The sequence below is a fragment of the Sitodiplosis mosellana genome, unplaced genomic scaffold (genome assembly GCF_009176505.1).
Source record: "Sitodiplosis mosellana isolate CC-2019 unplaced genomic scaffold, AAFC_SMos_1.0 Smas_scaffold_6166, whole genome shotgun sequence".
NCBI classification, from domain to species: domain Eukaryota; kingdom Metazoa; phylum Arthropoda; class Insecta; order Diptera; family Cecidomyiidae; genus Sitodiplosis; species Sitodiplosis mosellana.
This window is the reverse complement of record NW_022601407.1, coordinates 2,567,592-2,589,692: the sequence shown is the minus strand read 5'-3', so window position 1 is coordinate 2,589,692 and position 22,101 is coordinate 2,567,592. Positions and strand designations below refer to the sequence as shown.

The 22,101-nt window shown below is 37.7% G+C and overlaps 1 protein-coding gene across 42 annotated transcripts in view; it reads right to left on the bottom strand.

Moving 5' to 3' along the window:
- LOC129575241 (SH3 and multiple ankyrin repeat domains protein 2) overlaps nucleotides 1-22,101 on the bottom strand; it is a 76,929-nt gene that overhangs the window by 53,504 nt on the left and 1,324 nt on the right. For all 42 annotated transcript variants that reach the window (XM_055458363.1, XM_055458384.1, XM_055458365.1 and 39 more), the window contains exon 2: nucleotides 19,018-19,986. The gene's annotated coding sequence lies outside the window, so the exon portion shown is untranslated. The remainder of the gene's footprint in view (nucleotides 1-19,017; nucleotides 19,987-22,101) is intronic.

Below are 22,101 nucleotides of genomic sequence, written 5' to 3'. Positions count from 1 at the left end.
CAAGATGTTATGAATGAGAGCCGATTGTTTATCCGGATCTTTTTTGTTCGTTCGCTCTTTATCTTGCTATTGCAAAACATGGCTATCGAATTGGGTGATGATGATGTTGGGCGCACATGAAATTCGTTCTTTGGATGTGTATGTGAGTGAGCCCGAGTGCTCATAATTATAGTTTCCGGATTTCATTTTGTCCAGTTACATTGGATTCTAGCGGTTTTACGCTTGTTCCGCTGTTCCATTTCGGTATTATTTTTTATTATTACTATTATTGTTGTGGTAGCTGCGGCCCGTTGATGAAATCAAGATTATCCTGACGAAAGGCAAGCGAACGAGTGAGACAGAACAGTCAAATCAATTTTCATTCCGCAAGAAATTTAATACAGCACTGCACTTCAATATGCGAACATAATAAAAAGCACACACCGAGTGAGAGAGAGAGAGAGAGAGAGAAGTTGGTGCAAAAGACATCTTGGGCATTCATCATTCGGTTTAGATCAGTACCAAGAAATGAATAGCATGGCCTAACCACACACAGCCCACCCATTATTTTGTTTTCGTGCAATCAATATAATCAGCTCTTTCTTTTCCGCTTTTCTGAGGATTTTTCTTTGTTGCGTTGCACATAAATCCGTTTGTTTCAAAACGCTCTAAACTGAAAGCATTTTATTTTTGCTATCCGTGAAAAAAAAACACCGACCGACCATTTTTCTTTCGTCGACAAAAAACCACCAGATTTTTGTTACTGTTACTGTTGTTGTTGTTGTTTTTTTTTGTGATGTACGCGCGCATTGGGTAAGCAACATTGACGTTGAGAACATCTCAGCGAAAAATAATTTCTCATCTCTATGGAAAGTGTGTATGTGTGCAGTTTTGATTTAATGGTGCTTCGAATCGGTCAGCAGAAGAGAAGAAGCTGATGAAGAATGCCACGACATGCATTGTATGTTTGTCTTCATGCAGCCTAACAACACCAAAACGAATGGAAAATAAAACAACACATATCCACTGACAACCGTTTCTAAGGGCAAAAAAAACGAAGACGAAGATCAGTGAAAATTCTTTTAATAATGCTCAGAACGGTGCTAAATACAACCAAGAGAATCGAGCGCGTTGGAATTTCTGAAATGGCATCGAGTGCACGATGAAAAGAACAGAACGGAACACAACTCGATATACTCTATGTGTGCGATTTCTTTTTTTGTTTTTTGTTTCTCCTATGCTCAATAGGAGAAAAATAGATGAGCTGAAAACAGGTTTAGTAGCATAAAGAAGAATGAGCTTGAGAGTACATACACTGTGCTTAATAAGCAGCGCGCAGCGCATTTCTCTCTCTCACTCTGCCGAATATGGTTGAAGTGCGCAAACACACACATTGGAAACAGGAGCGCGCGCGCGCAAAAAACGAACACGAAGCGATTCTAGAACAACAGCATCTCACATTGAGAACAATTTGTGGTGTAGTATAAAAGATTGGCAAAAGGCGACAAACGAATGAAAGAAGGAAAAAAAATACAACATACACAAAACTGAAGCACATACAACGAGAACAAAGAACATGCGATTGCGATACGCGCGCATTTGCGACAATCTCACACACTCGCTACGAGACCGAGAGAGAGATTGAAGTGAAAAGAGCGAGCGTGTTTGCGAATTAACAAGAACACTGCAAATCACAACTGATCGAACTGAGTGAACAATCAGCCGATGTTCAAAATGATTGGACGATTGAAAGAGAAAGAGCGACAGCAACGGATGGAAGTTTGGAAAAAAAGAGATTTAAACGTGTATTATCATGACAAAGAGTAGCCTCGGCCTCCGTGTGTATGGATATGTGTTCCATGTTCTGGTCGCAATGCAAAAATAGATCTCTCAGTCTTTCTTTTTCACTATGTCCCTCTCGTTTGCTGAATGTCTCTCTCTCTCTCTCGCTCTCTTGTGTGCGCGCCGAAAGCGTCCGTTTCAATGGAAATGCGGTCATTTTTGCTCTCTCTCGCGAACGGTCCGGCGATTTGCATCGGTAGCAATAGGCACAACAACCAAATATCATCTAGAACCCATTAATTAATTGCTTATTGCCAAGTGAATGAGTGTTTGTGTTATTCCCCAAACGGAAATGGATTTCAATTGCAATTCTCACTCAGTCAGAACTATGATACTGTAGTGTAGACCATATATACGTTTTTAATTCATTTTGATACTGCTGAAGCATCTTCGCGTGAAACATCACTGCATACATTTATATGCACGAGCGTGCGCGGACTCGCGAACGATGAGTTCCGAGAGCGAGAAAAACAAAAGTATTTCACATTGTTTTCCGTTTGATATTCATTTAAATAACCTGTTTTTTTTTGTATTTCACTGCAACGAGTTTGCATGCTCATTCTCTTTAAATAACATAAGAAAGCGTTGCATTCTTTTCAGCTCGTCGTTCGTTTTGTTTCTTTCTCTCTTTTTTGTTTGCCCTGTTGGTGTGTTGCGAGCATTTTTGCTGAGTATTTTTGCCGTGTTAGATGTTGCGACGATTTGGTGTTTTTTTGTTTCGTACAGAAGCTGTTAAAGAGCTAAAACACTTTACCGCCGCAGAATATAGCCCGGAAAAAGTACTACGTAATGATAATAGTAGAATTTTTTTGTTCCTACTTTTCTCGAAATTATTATTGACGCAGCTGCAAAATTTTGCTGCGAAAAATTAACCGCTTTACCTCGAGTGAGCAAATTTTTTTCTCTCGTTACATCTTATGATTTTCCATCATATTTTTTGCACTTGATTTCATTTCTTCAGTCAAATCGGTTTCATGCTTTCCACGGTTTTGTTTGCGTTCGGCTGGTTTCTCCTGTTCGAAAAACGATTTTATTCTTTAGTAGACTTCTTTTTATTCGAATGAAATCATTTTTCGTTTGTTTTTGTTCGTAGTTTTTTCTTTCTCTATTTGAATAATTCTCTGTTCGCATAATTTTTTATTTTCGTCTATTTCAATGGCTTTTTTCCAGTCTTGTTCAAATATGTTTTTTTTTTCTCAGTGATTTGGTCGAGGTTTTCCTTGATAATTTTGGTTGTTGTTGCTCATTCGATCGAATGGTTCACCTTCACTGCAAGTGTTCAAGAAAAAATGATTTCACCCGAAAATTTCAAGTATGATCACTTGAATAATAATCTCGACTATTTTTCGAGCGTGTCTCTTGTGTGTTGTTGTCGTTACGCTATTTGTTTTCTTACTTGAGGCGATGTGCCGACCATCATCAATTCTTCATCTTCTCTTGTTAGTTAGATGTGTTTTTTTTTCCTTCTCTGGACATTTAACCAAACGCTCGCTTTAAGATAGACGGAGAGAGAGAATTGTCTTGAGAATTGGAAAGTAAATACACACGCGTCTCTCTTTGTTGAATTACACTTGACATGGATGCTCGCTCATTATCTGTTATGTGCGCAGCATTCGAAGAGCGATGTTTTTTTTCGATGAGTGTGAGAGATGTGATTGAATGGTCTATTTCACTTTTCAAAATAAATCAAATAAAGTGAAGAAGCAGCGACGAAACGTTCAAACAAATTGAATCATTGAGCAAATAACTTTCAAAGCCTTTTACTTTCCGTTCAACTAACAAATCTGATTTAGAATATATGTAGAATATGGGTAGATCGCAAGGGATATTAAATTGCAATCAGCCGTTTCTAACGAGAAGGAACAGACGACGACGACGACGATGACGGCGTCGTTCTCGTCGACAAAGAAGTCGTTAGAATTTAGAAGATGTATTATGTGCAATGGTTTTTCGGTCGTAAATGAAGACGGTTAAGCGCGCTCCCCTCGTTGCAATTTATGGAAAATGAGGGGAGGACAACGCATTTATATATCTGCTGTCCAGGAGGGTTCTTTCGCACACCGTAAATATATACAAACGTATTTTACAAACAAAACAAACATCGAGATAGAGAGACAGCATCGATAGGAAGTGAAGCCAAAGCCAAAGCCAAAGCCAAAGCCATGGCAAATTCATGTATAATGAGCATTTAACACATGACAAGAACGGCTTAGGTATCCGCATCCTGTATCCGTTATCGATGTAGGTGTTTGTCTGTGTGTATGTGTGTGACAGTGCCAGTGTCAGTGCCAGTGCCTTATGCGTGCATGTGTGTTTTGTATGAGTGTAACGGGATGGCGAATGCGAATATCATAACGACCGGGATAGAATACGACATTTCCCCATTTGTCAAATCGCTATGGTAACCATCATTGATTTTATCAGAAGCGTGTGTAGGGAACCCTCGGCCTTACCTACCCACCGATTATTCTTTGTTTGGTTATTATATGTTAAATGAACTTTGCACTTGGAATTGCGACCGTACAACAGAACATACCGTAAAAATACGGCAAAACAAAACAAAAAATAAACCGTACAGCCTACGTAAAATCTCCGAAAAAAAACAACATGCCGCTTTTTCTTTTTCTGTTTATCTGTAGTTTTGTATTTGCATAATTTGTTTTGAGAAAGAAAAAAACGCTTCGGCCTTTCTTTTTGTAAACAAAACATCGAATGCTGTAAGAGACACAGCAGCAGCATGGGAAATTACGCCACTTACACATTTAGCAATGCAAAGTACATTTTTTGTAGAATCAAGAAAAAGAAGAAGACGACAACGACGACGACGACGAAAGCAATTGTGTTTTACTTTACAATAAATATAAAAATGACCATTAGCTCACACACGTGAACAGGGATTTGGAATACGATATACAAAAGCATCGAATCTCTTCTTTTGAAAAATCGGTTCTTTGACGCTTCTTTATCTTTTCTCTCCGTAATGTGTTGCATTGACTCAGTCCATCGTCCATAGAATCGGTTCTTCTTTATACTTCTTTCGCAGATGTTTCTCTCTTTCGCTGACATGGGCATCTTCTGTCTTCCTCTCGCATTTTATTCAGAAAACTTAGTGAAACTGTTTGTTGAATAGAAAACGAATTCATGCACGCTGTTTGAAAGCGATTCAAGCCAAAAACTAATCTGTCTTTTTCATTATATTTTTGGCCAGTGCTAAAATTTACGGTGTGTTTCTCCTGAGTCAGAGTCACAAAGTTTTGTAATATTGTCAACCGAATCGATCTATTATCTAATTTATGTGTCGTTTTTTGTCAAAAGAAAACGCCAGCAGCAGCAGTATCTTTGTGTATGTGGATGGATTCTCATTGAGATCTAGATAATATATGAGTGAATTTATCTTTAAATCGGCCCCATTGATTTAGCATTTCTATAGAATGCTGCTGTCATGGCCCTATATTGAACTATATATACAATTTGTACTGAGAGCCATCGAGCAATATTCATTTACGCGCGAACAATACACGCTCTGAATGGAATAAATTTACATGTTGACGAATGAAAACAGAACGTATCACACACAAGCACAAGCACACACATGTGTTCAATATGTTTGGAATAACTCAATTTCTACCTCTAATCTTCGCCAATTCCATTCATTCATTTACAAATTTATGGGCTTTTTTCCCGGGTTTTGTTCGTAGAATCGAATCGTCTCGTTCGTTCAGCGAAACGTCAGTGTCTTCGGCAGTCGCGATTCGATTTTTAATGATTTCCCCCCGCGTGCGCGCACCGTGAATGAAAATTCCACACTTCACAAAAGTTCAATAACACTTCGATTTGTTATTTTTCTTGTTTCTCAATCAAGATAGATAGATATATGTGTGACATCTCTCTTCGGATATGCTATTTCGACAGTTGTGCGCGCCAATATTACCAGATTTTTTATGATGTTTTTTTTTACATAATAACCGCTAGGCATAAATGATGGCTCTGGTCAATTCACAAATCACAAAAACATCGATTTCGACAAGAAAAACACCAAAGACCGTTAGAATGATGAGAATTAAGAAAAAAAAATTGATATTGCCTCAAAAAATGTTTTCATTCGAATCGAAGAACAACAAAAACAAAAAAATCGTTCGATTCATTCGTTTTGAGTTGAGTCTATTATAATTGAATAGAAGAAAAAAGAGTTCAAACGGTTGGCAATTTTATGCAGCGCACCCAATAATTAAGTAGTGATTAATATGATCTTTGCTTAGTCAAATCCATTATTTTTGGCAATCGATTTGAATAGGTGAATTCATGTAATCGTTTTTTTTTCTATTATTCACAATCGGAATTGAATCGAGCTGTGTGTGTGTCGGTTTTTGTGTATCCGAAAATATTTGAAATGACACAGCTGCAAAAATGATGTTTTTTAAAAGATTATTCCAACAATGGGAAAACAGAGAGCGATCGATAGAGAGAGAGAGAGAGAGAGAGAGAGAGAATTCACTTATAGCCTAAGTCTTTCAAGTGGCCGAATTCCATCTGTGTTCGCTTCCACACACTGGAGAAAAGAGGAGAGTCGAACAAAAATCAATTTGAACTCCCATATCATGATCATTGATCATGAATTCATGACCCAGCATATTTCGGGCCCATCGTTCACTTGACTTCTTCACCACCACTGAGTGTGTGGCATACACAAGAAAAAAAACGATTCTATTCATTCGCTCACTCGCTTTATTAAATACACTCATCGGCTTTTTATCGTTGTTTTTTTTTCTTTTTTCTTCTTCATCTCCTCGGCCGCTGCTGCTGCTTCTTATGCTCTTGCTCTTATGTCTACACCTTGGATATTTTTTTCGCCGATCGCATTTCAAAGGCATTAGGCAAAAAAATGGATTGATGATCTGGATTGTTCTGTTTGATGGTTTTTTCTCTCCTCTTTTTCTTTTCTTGAAAAGATTTTATTTTTGGTATGCTTAATTTTTTTTTATTGCCTCCGATTCAAATGGAACGCTACCGCTCGCGCGTTCGTAGTAGTCAAATAGCGACTGAAAAAATACCAACAATAAATCGAATCGATTGAATTATATTCATTAAAGGTAAAGGCGTTACCAAGGCTTTTTCGGTTCTTAATCTGTATCTTTTGCGCTTTAGAAAATCAGATCTAACATGGGAAATACACTCCATTTTATTGCTTATTATTCAGTCAATTCGTTTCAATAATTGGAATTTAATGTAACATGTATATAAACGTCAGCTTCAATGTTGTTAATTGGTTTCATTTTCAATTGATTTGTCTTGGAAATGCGAACGGTTTTTCTTTCTTGGTTCTGTTCGTACATGTCCCTTCGTCATGTTTGACGTGCGTGCGCGCGATAGAATTATCATGTTACATGCGAGAGATAGAGTAGAATTGGTATGTTCTATGTGGCGTGCAGTGCGAGCCGCCGGAAAAGTTATTGTTGTCAGGAGAGCAATTGAATGGGTTGGATTGCCAACCGTGTGATAAAAGTGAAAATTTCGGCAAAAAACACATACATTTTAAATATTGCTTTGCTCGCTCTCTGTATGGTGCTACAAATTCAATTATGTATCTCAATCAGCTCGCAGACCTAAAATGAACATGACTATGAGTTCAACAGACTCGTGTATGCTGATCGATGGCGGTGGCGGTGGTGGCCGGGCAACACGAAATGTCGATAAGTTGCCTCCAAACATGGTAAAACTCATAATTAAAACGGAACGCTTCAAATGTCCGCAAAATAGAAATAACATGTCTGAGAGAACTTCGATCGATTCGAATAACTTGAGAGCATTTCAATTTGGATGAGTGTGGATATATATCTTTCGTTTAATTCTACTGATGCCGCTGCTGCTACTTCTTCATCTCGACAATTCTTTTTAAGTACTTTTGGTCCTCCTTTTAACTGTTTTTTTTTAAAACGTGATGCGAACATGCATGTCGCTTGTTATGTGTGTGAACAAGCCCATCAAACTTATTCGATCTGTTCACCAAATAGATTAGTCACTTCATCTCTCGTTTTCCATTTCGTCTGTCGATCGTTCTTCATCTCTTTTGCACACATTCGCTGCGCTTCATTTATCTATTCGCTTCGTTCGTTTTCACTTCATACATTTTGTAATTTGTTCGGTTTTGTTCAACTTCTTTTTTTCTTTCTCCCTCTGTCGATGTTCTGTGTATATTAGTCGTGCGTATGTTTTTTTTTTTGGAGTCTGTAACAACACTTAATAGCGTGCTTTCAGACTCACTCGAAACACATCGATTGACATTGGTTTCATCATTCACTGCTTGCGAACATATAATTTTCAACCAAAGTAATAAAAGCGTGCACACAGAAAGCATACATAGGCATGCTTGTTTCGAAAGAACACCGTTTTCGCAATATTCACACTTCTTGTGAGTACATTTTTTCTCTCTCTTCAGTTTGGGCTGGTCGATAATCTAACCACTCGAGCAGAAGACATGATAAGCTTCCAAAATGGCTGAATCGTTGAACATGAAAGATCAATAGAGAGACAGGGTGTTCGACATTGGTTTATTGCTGCTGCTGCTGTTGTTGTACTTTTTGCCTCGAATCGAACAACTCTGACAAACGATAAAGACAATTTCCATTCTTCAATTCAAGTTAAAGGTTTTGACACAGTGGCAACTTTTGCTTGGAAAGCTTATCGCAATTCATCAGCAGGCTATTGTTTGCCATTTATTCGATGCAGTTTGGTGTAATTTTGCCATTTCGTAAAATCGAGCGCAGTTGTTTGATTCCATTCTTGAAACCAATCGCTAGAATATTATGTAAAAAGAGCAAATGTTCGGTTACAAAAATGTCGACGTTGAAAATGTCCCTTTCACAGAAAATAATTTCTGATTGTTACTCTTATGAGTTTGAGTTCTGACTGTGCAGTTCATGAAGTTCGAATTCTGATGTTCATGATATCGGTCGGCAGGAGATCGAAGAAAAAAGCAGCATCTACACCAGCGAAAGCAGAACAATGATTCAAGGAACATGTTCAACCGAGAGAATGCGAGGGAGAAAAAAAAGACACATTAAGACGCGCAGACAAGTCAATGAAGCCGAAACTGGGATGAACGAAGTAAAAAAAAATAAGAAGAAGAAAAATGCCCGACGACTCGATCGATTACAACGGGAATGGTACGTTTTCGGTATGTATAATATCGGTCGAGACAAGTCGCGGTCGCGAATAAGCGAATGAAGCACAGCAAACGCGAACACAAGACGACAAAGAATGAAGTAGAAGAAAAAAAAACTGGGCTCGTAAAAAGAACGGAACAAAAAGAATCAAAGATGGAATTATTATATGGGCGTTAAGTAGATTGGCGAGATTATGGCTATGTGTGTGCTTTTATGTATATTTGGTCATTCTATGCGGCATGTTTCGATTTTGTTTCGGCCAACATGATGCCGAAGAGAAAACACAAAAAAAACGCAGCAACAACACAACTCGCGTCTACATCGAATTCAAAGTTACCAATTATTGTATGTTGTTGTTGTTTTTTTTATTTTCATTCAATTCCGACACCAAGAATGTTTATGTGCATGTGTGTGTTCGAAGGAAGGTGTCAATGGCTTTTTTTCAAAATCCGTCACCAACACACACACACACACACACACACAACAACCAAATGACTTAACATATCACAATAGCTCATTACTTAATAAAAATATAAACGTAAGCAACATACGAGAGAGAACCGAGCTCAAATATCCCGAATATAGTCTAAGCTGACTCGGGGACATCATTAAATTCTATAATACCAACACGAAATTTCATTTAGCCAATACTGCCAATGGCCCAAGCGCAGCAACAAACAAAACAAAAACGAGAAACACATTAATAAAAATCAATTGACTCGGTCACATTATTGGAAATAAGAGCTCATTTAAAATAGCTTAAACCACAACAATTGGAATAAAACCTATGTTCACTTCGTAAATATGGTTTTCTTTTGACCAAAATTAACAATAATGGATATGAGAGAGAGAGAGAATGAGCGAGTGAGTGAGTGAGTAAGAGACCCCGGCTAGATCATAATCAATATCGCAATCTAATCACTACTTTCCCAACTCTTCTCTCTTTCTCGTTCTTTCTTTCTTGCTATCGTCACACAAACAATTTGCCATTCTGCCTGCCCAAAATAATAATCAGAGATTGAACTCGTTGCCGTTAATATTAATTTGATTTGAACAACACGAAACAAAGACGAACGGCAAAATATTTAATTATTGTTATATGCCAGTTCTTATAAGATTTAGCTTTTCCATCGGTTCTCTGCGCCTAATTTTAGCAAACTCTCTCAAATGAATACGACACAATGTTGTATTTAGTATATCGACGAATCGGTTTGAGATCGAATAGAATGAGTGTGTAGATATGAAATTACATTTCGTCCGAAATTGTATTGCCTTTTTGTCGTCATGAACGCTCTTGAAAACGATGTTAATTAAAAAGTAGATACGAAATTGACGAAAATGGCACGATTTCAGTCGAAAATGAACACAAAACTTAATAATAGCTTTAGAACAGCAAACAAAACATTTAATTTCATTAAAGCAGAAAGCATGAATTGCAATTTCTGGCTCATTTCAAGATACAAAATGTCAATTTAAAAAACTAGAAAATGCCGAAATTTTATTTTTCGCTCAACATTCATAATAAATGATGACATGTTGATTCTAATCGAGAGATAGGAAAAAAAAGTTTTATTAGTTTGTTGCATGTTTCGAGCATATCTTTTTTTTGCAGGTGTTTCGGTAAATTGTTTCAGTTCAATGTCAAATTCAATGGTTGTTTGAACAAAACGTTGACATTTCCCAGATAAATTTGGTCGATTGGCCAAACCGCCGATGGCACTCACAAGCCATTCAAGTGTCGGTGTATGCAGCAGTGGCAGCGACAACAATGATGACGACGACGGCGGCGGCAACCGTGTGAACAGTTTTGAAAGGAATGCTTTCATAATATCGGTAAAAATCGATCAAATTCAGGAGAAACGACTTTCAGTGGAGCCCAAACGAAAGCAGCCCGCGCGTACCAATTTCGATTCATAAAACGCCGTATTCGGAGTGTATGTGTTTTTTTATTCATTCAGAAGATCATTGATAATTTGTGGCGAAAACAGAAACGATAAATGCTTGCAATAACTTTCACCCAAAAAAAGAGCATGACAGACACACAAGTCGAAAGTCAGTGGATTGTTTTTTTTTCGCTTGTCGCTCGCATCACATTCTGAGTTTCATTGAGAGAAACGACATAATTCCGACAAAAATTCATGATTTTCGATGACGTACTACACTAGAGACATAGTACGCCCGAAAAGTGTTGAATCATCACCACATTTTGGGTTGAATCAAAAGTATGACAATTAGTTATATGTTTTTTTTTCTTTGATGACCGGTGATAGAGCTCATGCATGTATATATAGTGCAATGGACAGACAGGTAAGTGAACTTTATGCACGAAAATTTCCACATTTCATTCGGTCGTTTGACGTGTTGGTTTATGCATTTGCATTGTGGTACTGTATATGCAACGGGCAGAGAAAGAGCATACCAAAATGCATAAATCGACACGTACCGAAAGACGAAAAAAACTGGTTGAATCGACTTGGTGGCTGGTTTAACCAATACGTTTTCGGTTCATTTCGTTTCGTGTTCCATTCCATTCTTGTGTCTGTGATCGACGATGGCGATATGTAGGTGTTTTTGTTTGCACGGCATATTTTCCATTACCGCTTTAACACTCATTCTAACATATATACGTACAATGCTTCATACCAACTCTCTCACATACACCGGACGACGAGTGAAGTATGCGCGAACCGAGAGAGAGAGAGAGAAAGAGAAAAAACGCCAACAACAACAACGGAGAAATATCTTTTCACCGATTATTGACATTATGTTGGTGGAGTTGAGCCGCACAACACCAAAAGCATCATCATTTCGCATAATGTTGCTTCCGAAATGGCTTTAGCAAGCGCAAGGAAGAGTGAGAGACTGAAACGAAGACTCACTCTGTCGATTCGGCAGGTTTCATTGCAAGTGTGTTTTTTTTTCGTTGTTCCTCTCGAAACGGGGACAGCCCATTTCGGCCATTAAAACATGTTTGCGGAAATCGCGTGCAAAATGTCAACAAACTGTGAATGTGCATGCAAAGACAGCCAATGCAAAGCCTGTACCGATCCTCTTTCGAAAGAGAAAAAACAAAAACAATGACAAAAACTTCCTCGACGACACATACACCGGAAGGCACTTTGCACTTTTTTTCGGCCGACGATGACGATCACACACGTTGGCCAAATGTGCGCTGATGTAAAGTGTGTCCCCGTATTTGGCATTAGCCAATTCAATTATGGACCATTATCACTTTCGAATTATGGAACCAACCCACTGATCTACAACGATTTCGTGTGATCAAATTGGATGTCAATCGACGATGATGACGAAAAAAACATAATTGACATTCAGCAAATTAGTTTAGTAATAACGTTAAATTGGAATTTTTGGACTGTGGTCTTGTTGGTTTTGTCAAATCTAATGGAAATAAATCATAACATCGGTGACAGCTGAGACGATCCGGTCTGAGAGAGTGAGAAATATATGGAAAGAAGCGGCGAGAAAAGGACGCATAGTTGTGCGCAAGAGAAAAAAGTGTGATCTTATGTAAATGCATTGACCAATCTCTTGGCGAACGAAAAAAAATTGGCATTTTTCACCAGTTTTCCATTGAAATCACAATCGAATTTAAAGCGCTTACAGTCATTTATAATAAGCGCAATCGGTGCCTTTTTTTTCTCTCGTCTCTTAAACACCGATCTGTCTCTGTTTTGCGCGCGCGAGAAACCGTTCGCAACGAGTTGCTCGAAGCAATTGCTTTAAACAGACCATGCATATGATTTGGTATGATGGTAACGTTTTTAACAATCAATTGCAATCATGAAAAAAAGCACAACACAACACTATGCTGAGATTTGCACGTGAACGATTCAAGTTTCACATTTATGGATTATTCATTCAAATTCTGTCTTGCTGTTGTGTTGCTCACTCTTTTTATTTTATTGAAAGTTCAGATTGCGATGTCGTGCCACGGAAATCGTTGTCTTATAATCTGTATTGGGGTCTGTGTGCGCGCGCTAGTGCGCTTCAGTAGCTCATTCATGGAGGCAGGCTCTATCTCTCACGAAGGCAGCTCCGAATTTTATGATTTGCACCTATTTGAACAGGTGAATACGATGACGTGTGTGTGTGTGTGTGTGTATGGATGTACGGAATTTCGAATTATTTAATCGATACATTTGAATTAATGGCTGTAACCGAAAAAAAAACGAAAAGACAATCGAGCATTTTTTTTTCTCTGTTTGCGATATATATGAAATTATTCAGTTGTAATATGTAATTATGTGATGCCATTTGATTAGTCCCCGATTTTCATTTTCTTTCTAGTTTCATTCCGGTTTTGACACAGATATTTAAATCTGTCAAATATTTGCTTTACGAGCGACAGCGATGACAACGGCGGCAGTGATGACGATGGCAAACAATGAGAGTGACACACACGCATGATCCACATGAAACAAAGTACCAAGTACGCGCGCAGAGACAATAGACAACGACACTGGAGCAACATTGAACAATGCATATATGTCTCAGCTAAATCCATACCACACAGATACACAAAAGCATTTTAATATAATTTTTATTGAGAGTGTAATATACATTTTATTTTGCTGGCTGGTCTTTTCATTCGTTCGTATCATTTCTTCTTCCAACGGAACATACATTGCTATTGTGTTATTTAACCTGGCGAGAAAATAATAATAACAACAATCACATTACATTCAATGCCAAATTCGGGAAAAAAAGGTAGAGAAATGAAATGTGTGTGACGGGAAAAAAAGCGTGTGTGATCGTGTTTACGCTTTTGCAAACAAAAACGATAACTGGTAACACATATTTTATTTTAATTGGCCCGACTGAGTAAATGTGCGTATGTTTACATTAAATTTGTTAAATTTTTTTGTCTAAATCGAAAAACACTGAAGCCGAAGTCGAAACTCCGTCAACAATTTTTCAGTTGAAATATCACTTTTCATTTTTCATGTAATTCTCTGTCTCTCAGGCGATTTGTTTAATTTTATGGATATTTTCTATGTTTTTTTCTTCTAATTAAATCAATCAGCTGAGTAATTTTTTTTTGCCAAAAGGTCAGGTGGTGGTGGTGGTCGTCGTCTTCGTCTTTTTCAATTGAAATTGAAAACGCATAAATTGTTTAATATCTCTAAAAGCATTCCACAGCGTAGTTAGAAGTTGTAATGTTTTGCTAATAACGTGATTGAAATTAACATTCAGTTAGATGTTGCTGTGAGAGCGATAGACGCTCCCAGCTAACATTGTTTATTGAATGAACGAACATAAATCGACTTACGGTTCGATCATCGTTTGAATGCAGTCGACTGATGGGCGACGAACGACGGTTGGCAAACAATTCCAGAAAAATTCATTACCACACAACAAATTAACAAAATGAGAAACGAAACGAACCGAACAGAAAAAAAAAGAGCGGAGAATTGAAACACGTTGCATTTTTATGATTAAAAATAAATATAGAGGCAGCCATCAAATAAAGAAGCGATATAGTCAAATAATAAGTGTGTCTTTGGACTGCATTGGATCATATTACGTGTGCAGTACAGGTTTGGTTCATTTTGTGATTTATTCTTTCAGCTCATCGTCGTCATCGTCATCGTCATCGTCATCGTCATCGTCATCGTAGTCGTTTTTCGTCGTTTTGTTTAATTCTCGTGAAACATCTTATTGAATATGGATATGAGGAGAATAGGTAAGGTGGCGAGTAAGCGAGAAGGAAAGAGCGCGTGTACGCGTCATGAATAAAATATGTACCTAGGGCAAGGATAGAATCGACATCGCAATCATTAATATAACATGAGAGGCGTACAAACAGAAAATGAATAACACACAGCAGCAGCATAACGTGGAATTTAATTATAAAAATGACTATCGTTGAAGTAAATATGCAGCAAAATATAAATAAAAATCTGATATAATAGATGAAAAAAAAACAACAACAGCACACAACAGCAACATTTACACAATGCCCAAACACACAATGGAGTAAGAAAATGAAAAAAAAATCAACAAACGGCAGAGAGAATAATGTGGTACACGAATTGAAATTTATTATCACTCACACTGCAATCGTGTTTGGCAGCGGTGGTGGCGGGCAGTGTGCGCGCAATGTGTGAATATTGGATATTATGACGGCCTCGATTTTGATTCGATTCGGCTGTATTGTTTTGTTCTCGCTTACTCGTTCTTCGTTTGCTCGCTCGTTTTTTCTTCGATTTTTATAATTGCATGCACGTTTCAGTAATTCGTCTTCACTTGATAATGCACTGACTGGTTTGATTCCAAATGGATTGTATTGTGTTTTTTTTTGTCGTTTTTCATTCGTTTCGTTCAATAGAGCTCTCGGTTCACAGGTAGAAGTTTGCGTTGTGAATGCTTCGGAGTAGGGGGTTGGTTGATACTTTGCGTGTTAGAACATTGGCTATTCGTAATCGAATCAATCGCACGCTCGTTTGTTTGCTTCACTCTTCTGTTGTTTTCCTCCCAGCAAGCTCGTTCTCAATCAGCAACATATCTACCTGTGCTAGAACCATTTTCATACACAGGTATATAGGCACAGAGAGCGGCCCCAATTCAATAGCCGAATATCGCTTTGAAACAATTAGGAGTTACGTTTCTTTTTTTTTCTCTGTATGTATGTTTGTTGTCGATGTTAAGTTCTTTGTCAAGGTTATCGTGATAGCACGAAATCGTTATTGGCACACAGCATTCTATGTTATTCCACACTGGTATATTATTCGATTCAATTTTTTTTTCCAGATTTCTTATTGTACTTTAGGTGTTTTTTTTATACTTGTAGTTGTTGTTGTCGTCATCGACGTCGTTGCTGCTGTTGTTGTTGTTGTTGTTGTTTTTTCATATACTTCATTTTTCGTTCTAGTCATCAATTGTTCTATCGAACACCGTTAAATAGACCCAGCACATGTGAGCATTGGCTTGTTGGTTTTTGTGTTTCCTCCGAAATAAAAACAACCACAACCATTACAGACACACTTTGATTAAAAGTTAATGGAAATTACATAGTGAGCAGTCGAGCAAGGAACAACCGAAACAGAGAAAAACAACAAGAATCGAAAATACCATGAAACTCTCTCATGAAATGTTGATAAGCGCAACCAAATCGATGACGCTATGCTGTAATCGACTCTCCTTTTTAATTAGAATTTAATTTTGAAGTTCAACGCTTTTCGAGGCCACTTTTCAACCAAAAAAGCAACCAAGTGCCACAACAACCACATTTCCAACAACCAATTCCAATCGATTATTCCACGTGCTTTCTTGGAATACCATTGTGTTCGGCCATATATTTGGAAAGACGGGGCTTTTCTCTCTCTCTCTCTCTCTCTCTCTCTCTTCGTCTCCCTTTCTCTCTCGTCAGTGTTTTGTCCATTTCGATTTGGATGGCAATTTTTTCAACTGTGAATTGTTTTAGTTTTAGGTTTTTTTTGGCTCTGAATTTTGACGTCGAGTTTTTTTTCGTTTTTCCCTTCTTTTGGTTTCAAGTGTTTTTAGTGTCGACTTTTTTTTAGCTTTGCGTTCTGAGTTTTGAGTTTCTTTCAGCATTACTTGAACTTCGATTCTTTTTTTCACATAGATTTTTTCCCTTTTTTTCACACCGATTGCGCAAATATCGACTTTTTACTTTGACGTTTTTTGTGTTAGTATTTCGCGTTTAAATGTTGATTTTCTACTTGAATTGTTTATAAATTCGATTGTAAATTAGCGCTTGGATTATTCTTAATTCTTTCTTTTTTTTCCTCATTGCTTTGATACATGAAGCCTTTGAATTGGTTTTGCAGTGGATTTGAGGTGTGTTACTTTTTTGCGTGAACAAAAGATGATTTCGCCATGGATTATAAAGAGAGATGGTTTTGCTTTGAATTTAAATGTGGACTAAAAAGCGAAAAATTAGCACGGTTTCGTCAAATGTTTCTTAGTCTCAAGGGATTAGCTGTCTGTTTCAAGGAAATTCGTATCCTAAACCTAGAAACTCGAAACAAAACTCGTACCTCAACAAAAAAAAATAAAAAAACGTTTCATTCCGTTTATTTCTACCGACATGTTTTGCTGGGCTCACTTGATTTATTACCGAGAGTTTGCAGGTGCATTTTTTTCTTCCACAAAATGGATATTAACTAATAGTTCCTCAACATTTACTCGGTTGAACAGAAAACAATTGTGCTACTATTGCAAAATGCACAAGCCGCTTCGAACACAAAAAGAATAACGTAAATATAATAACACCGTGTATACACAATTGCATTTTTCATTATTTCTCTATAGCCGTAATGTGATCTCAATAGCCAAGCCAGCCATTGGAATCTCTATGGGTTTTTTGTATCGGCCCAGTTTGTGTTGCTGTTGTTTCGTTTTATTTTATTTGTTTCAATTTTTCTTCTGTTTTCAAAGTTTCTTGAGCATATGTGTGTGTGTGTATTGCAATTAGCCAGCTTATCTCTGTGAAGCACTTAGTTTATTTTTCTAGAACACTTGTTCAACCTTGTAGATATCATCGTGCAAAAGTATGACTATGTTTGGCTTTTAAAAATTTGTTTGCTGCCAAGACATCGTTAGGCAAAGTGTTTCTTGCTCAAAACGAAACAACAACAACAACGGGGAAATCGCACCAGCTGAACGAACCTTGCTGATGATTCACTTTTTTCTGTTCAATGTTTACACAAAAACCAATAGTCGTAACTAGTGATAAGAAAAAAATGGTATTGATTCAGTTAGCCGTTGCCGTTGTCGTATTTTGTTTGTTTCCAAGTCTCTTTTTTGTGTATTGATTCCATGTGGAACTTGGTCATAGGCAATAGCAATAAAAAAAAATACTGCTGACACAAACCACAAGTTGTTATTTCCGGTCAAAGTCAAATCAGAATTTCGGTGTGCCATGATCTCTGGCAAGAGCCAAATGTCAATGCCGATCTGTGTTCTATAAATATTTGCAATTGATTTGGTCGGCAATAATAACATCGCTTTAGGCGGTTGAGTCTTTTTAGAACTAAAACCGCAAATGGTTTTTCGCTTGAAATTCGCCGCCATTTCAAATGTTCGTTTGGTCTTATCGAGTTAATCGAGTGCTTGAAGCGACATTATGATTTTTACAGGCATGTTGAAATCACCTTTCAGCTGTCACATTCATCAAACAAAAATCGTCTGAAAATAGTATTTTGTGCAATCTGAACGAAGGAAACACTTTCATTTCCAGAGAGTGAGGGAATATATTTTATATGAGCATGTATATTTATATATGAGTCCGTTGTGATGATTGCGCTGCGGTAACAGTCCCGCATTTCTCATTGACTCGAAATAAAATGACTGATGGATCCAACAATAAATGCATGATGCGCACTGAACTCAGCTCTCGGTTTTGTTCTGTTCTGTTCTGTTTTCTGTTGGTTTTGTTGTGCTGATAAAAAACACATCATAAGCCATAATTTGAAATCAGCTCAATTGGTCGCGCGCACGCGAAAGAGCATGAACAAAAGGCTCAATGTTTTGATCATCATGTTTAAAGAAATTAAAGTAAATTTTGTGTCTGTACGTGTGTGTATGTGTGTGTGTGTGTGTGTGTGTATGTTTTCCAACAAAACTCGATTCGAATACAAACACTCTCATTAATAACGAGAATCAGAGCAATCAAATTCGGTTGTTGTTTGATTACTTTGGCCATTTTACAATAGACTGCTTTGAATGAGCATACAACGTATTTGATATGAAATAATTTGTCGGAGAGGATGACCGACAGAGAGAAGCGAATGAACGCGTCGGTGTGTGTATGTGTGCTGAAAGCGAAATGCGCTTCGAATATGGATATATGTGTATATATGCTTAATGTGCAAAGACTATTTATGGGGACATTAAAAATAAAAGTGGAAAAAAATGTAGAAATCACAACGACGGTGCCGGCGATACACAATGCGGTCTAATTTGGAAAATTATCGCCAAATGAGTCAATGAGTGAAGTTTTAGTGGAAAAAAAAGAAACGAAAAAAGAAATAAGATTGGATGAATTTACCTGTTTGTTGGTCTGTAAAATGCAAGACACAATCAATGGTCGAACAAAGAGCTGGCCTGGTCAAATCGAAGCACAGAAGCACATGAAAAATTCGGGCAGCAAACCGAGAGTATTTTTCGATCGCGTCCGTACACTCTTTTTTCACTCACTCGCTTGCTCACACTCTCGCTCTGTCTTTATGTGTATACCAATTAGGTGTACGTTTGCAGCAACTTAATCCAATTAGCAGGCGAGTGAATTTATCCAATTTGATGTTTTTGTTGGCACTTTTTTTCTTCTTTTATTTTATTTTATTTTTTACTTCTTTTGCTGGCAATTCTACAATGGAATAAACCAAAATGCAAACACTAATTGCTCTCGGTTTGTTTTTTTCTTCTTCTCTCTTTACTTTCTTTCTTTCTCGCTTTTCCAAACTCTTTTTCGATAATTCTTTTTTTTCGCAAAACTTTTGTCCAACTGATATTAATAGCACGATTTTTTCTGCAATTTTTTAATCTTTTTTTCTACCAATTTTTCGTTGCAGTATGTGCAAATTTCGTAATTCGGTCAACAAACACTCTTTTCTTCACACGTTATTTATTATTTTCACAAAACGACTAACTAACAATATAAAGCGAATAAAAAACAAACGACGAAAATAAATTTCCCGAATCGCAGTGTCAATGCATTTCGGTCTCTTACTCAGGGCGCTCACATGCGGAAGTCACCATTGTCAATAACAACCGAAACAGACCACGAAAAAAACTAAAACACACACCGCGCGCACATTTAAACAAAAGCTAACGTTGCTTTTGCTCGAATTGTTTCTAATGACAAAAAAGCGCGTGTAAATAAAAACAACAACACGTTGGCAGCGACGGCGGCGGCGGTGGCGGCCTAGTTAATTGCTAGATAAAGTGCACAATGGTTGTTACTTCTTCTTCTTTTTTCTCAATGCAATGTGAAGAGCGTCTATGCTTCGTTTTACAACTGTAAATAGAGAAAAATGCAGAATGAACACAAATGAAAATGTATGCATTAAATCAATAGAAAAACCAAATACATTTTTATGTTATTCAAAAAAAAAACTGTTCAATTCATGTTTGTGGGTGCGAAAAAAAATGGTGTGGATTCTTGATGTTCGAACGGGATATTGTTGGGCGGGGGCGCTTTTTTCTGCGTTTGCTATGAGATGACTGCTAAATTATTATCTTTGATAAGAGGCAATAGCTCATTTCATTCCAGAAAACAACAACACATCCAATTAGAACATTAACATTTTTTGTTGAGCGTGCTGACAACAGCAGTTGAACAGAGCATAAATGCGCTGAATGGAGTATAACAGGCCGAGCAAAACAAAAACAATGGCTTTTACTGCACACACGCATAAAAGGACAAAACTAATTTGAAAAATTTGTGTTCACAACGTTCAATCGTAATGTGCTATGTTTTGTGTTTGGAGCTCACACGAGAGAGCGTGTGGTACGCTACTTTTCATGCCATGGCTTGCGTATGGATGCGCGATTGTTTGTTTGCACGTTTGGGTGTGTTAAATCGCTAGCTCAATTGCATGGACACACGCTCTTTCTCTTTGCTCTCGGTTGATGTAGGAAACCCCTAGCGAAAAGCGCGGAACATAAAACCAGTAACTTTTCTCTTCTATCTCGTTCTCCGCATTTTTGCTGAAGCCAATTCAGCTCAACGAAAAAAAAATGAGCAGCAAGACGAGAGAGACACAGAGGGAGTGAGAGAGAGAGAGAGAATGAAAAGAAATAGAAATAATATAAAGAAGACTATGAACCCTGTGTGTGACAGAGCATTTCTTTTTATCAACATTCGCCCATTCATTCTGGAAGATATCGAGAATGTGTCGCTCTTCCCGACAAAAAATTGTAATGCTTGGATAAATCGATTCCATTTTTGATAAGGTACTAGATTACGGAGAGCCAAAGCACACGTACCAAACCCCAAGATTCTGACTGTGCTCAGTACACACATATATTTTGCACATACACACATTTTTGGGGAATGAATGAAGACGATTTTTGTACATCAGAACGAAGAGATGCGAAAGAAAGGAACGAGATTTATCGAATGACAGTGTGAGAGATACACTCACACCGTCAAAAACGAAAATCCTTTTAGATTGACAATAAAACATTAGAACGCTAGACGTTTGGGCGATAAATGGCGTACATTGCTTCCTGTTATTACATTCATTGTGGATTTAAGTGGAATGTCCTTAACATTGGGGCGATACCATTGAATTTTCGAGGCAAAACAATCGAACGGACACAACAAAAAATAATAGCGAACAAGAATCAAACGTCGCATTGGCGATAATCATACGCTACATGAGCATCTGCGTATCTATTCGCCCCATCCTTGCCGTGCGTGCGTGCGTGTGTTTCGCTCATGTTGAGTGTGCTGTTTTTTTCTCTCTCTCATCTTCTTTCCCTTCTGTGTTGTGTGCGATAATAACAGTTTACGGTTCATGAATTGACATCACTGAAACAGTGTTGTTATTTCGCAATTTAATCGGTTCGGCCATTGAATCAAAATTATTCATTATGAGCAAATTGCTGCTGCTGCTGTGACGATGAAAAACCTTTGACAAGTCACAAACACTCTCGCACACACACAGACTCACATATATTTGAACGGTAGCAGAGAATGAGTGAGTGTTGTGTAAGTGTGACAAGAATCGAGATGCATTCATCCTTCTTTATATCATGGCGTTTAGCTTCATCATATTGATTTTTCATCTTTGTTACGCATCAGATCACAACCCTCACACAAATACACACATACACCGAAACACACACACACACCGTTGTCGTTCGCTCACTCACTCTCGCTCTCAATCATTTTTGAGGATGATGAACACAAAACGAACTAACTTCGAGCGAGAGAACAATGACGGAGTGGCCACTATATGATTTTTGAGCTGGCTATAGCCCATCGACTGCATAAAAATGTTGTTTTGTTGTTCAACGCATGGACGTTTTTCTTTCTTTTCTTTGGGCATACAGCAATTCGTGTGTTTTTTCATCTCTTCTCTCTCTCTCTCTCTCTCTCTCTCTCTCTCTCTCTCTCTCTCTCTCT